Source organism: Artibeus jamaicensis, unplaced genomic scaffold (genome assembly GCF_021234435.1).
Source record: "Artibeus jamaicensis isolate MK-2021 breed Jamaican fruit bat unplaced genomic scaffold, CSHL_Jam_final contig_1256, whole genome shotgun sequence".
NCBI lineage: Eukaryota > Metazoa > Chordata > Mammalia > Chiroptera > Phyllostomidae > Artibeus > Artibeus jamaicensis.
This window is the reverse complement of record NW_026521246.1, coordinates 191,276-192,656: the sequence shown is the minus strand read 5'-3', so window position 1 is coordinate 192,656 and position 1,381 is coordinate 191,276. Positions and strand designations below refer to the sequence as shown.

At 50.5% G+C, this 1,381-nt stretch overlaps 1 pseudogene; it reads left to right on the top strand.

Annotated features, from left to right (window-relative positions):
• The first annotated feature begins 279 nt into the window (after nt 1-279).
• On the top strand, nt 280-821 carry LOC128627651 (immunoglobulin lambda variable 8-61-like; annotated as a pseudogene).
• Nucleotides 822-1,381: the final 560 nt, after the last annotated feature.

Below are 1,381 nucleotides of genomic sequence, written 5' to 3'. Positions count from 1 at the left end.
ACAGTCATCTCTCGTGTAGGCCACAGCCGATTCACAAAGACATTTAACACTAAGGCCACCAGAGTAGGGGGGAACTGATTTGGTGACAGAGGTGAACACTCTTGTTTCAGGGCCTTGGTTACCATGCAGTCATGGGTGTTGTGAGGTAGCAGCATCTGTTTCTTTCCACATCCCCCCAGGGACATCGGGGTGACACTGTGGCACTAAGAGAGGAAGGGGATTTGCATGAAGCGCATTCTCCTCCCAGTGGGTCTGGGAGGCAAGAAAAGGCCCCAGGGACACCTTCTTCCACCTCAGGAGCCTGAGGAGACTGTGTCCTGTGAGTGTCCCCACCATGGCCTGGACGGTGCTCCTGCTGGGGCTCCTCACTTACAGCTCAGGTCAGAGGAAGGGACTCTGCATTCTTGGGGGACACAACTAAGCAGGGTCTTAGGGGTGATCTTGATTCTTATGACAACACCCGTGTCTTTTCTGTTGGTTTTAGGTGTGGATTCTCAGACTGTTGTCACCCAGGAGACCTCACTGTCTGTGTCTCTAGGAGGGACAGCCACACTCACCTGTGGCCTTAGCTCTGGCTCAGTGTCTAGTAGTAACTACCCGAGCTGGTACCAGCAGACCCCAGGCCAGGCTCCCTGCACCCTCATCTATGAAACAAGCAAGCGGCCCTCTGGGGTCCCTGAGCGCTTCTCTGGATCCATCTCTGGGAACAAAGCCGCCCTCACCATCACGGGGGCCCAGCCTGAGGACGAGGGGACTATTACTATTGCCTATATTACAGCAGCCCTTATAGCTGCACAGTGCTGCAGAGTCACGGGAAGTGAGACTAAAACCTCCCTGGGCTCCTCCTGCCAGGGAACCTCACCCCTGCTCTGCCTGAATCCAAGCCTAATGCAGGGCTCACACCTGATGCCACTTCTGCAGACACAACCTGAGCCATCCGGCCTTTCCCTCATTCTCACTGAGACTTACCATCGCCACTAAGTCAGCTGTCCCTCTCTCAGAGGCAGAGAGTCCTTCCCAGGTGACACATGTCCCAGCAGAGACGCTGCAGGTGTGGACAGTGGTTGTTACCGACCGTGTCCGGTTCTGAGCCCAGGGGAGAATCAGTGATGTTTCTTCTGTAAATGATTTCCTTGGGGTTTTCAGATACAAGAGCACCATGCAGAAATGAATACTACTGGACATGCTAGCAATAAACCATCAAAAATTAACAAAAAACCTTAATATTAACAATAAAATTATAATGGCATCAAAAGAAAGAAATACTTAAAGATAAAACTGAAAAACAAAATTGGCATAAAATGAGAATGACAAACTATCTTGAGATACATGAAGGAGACCTAAACAAATGAAGACATGTTTAGTTTAAGGTCAGACACTC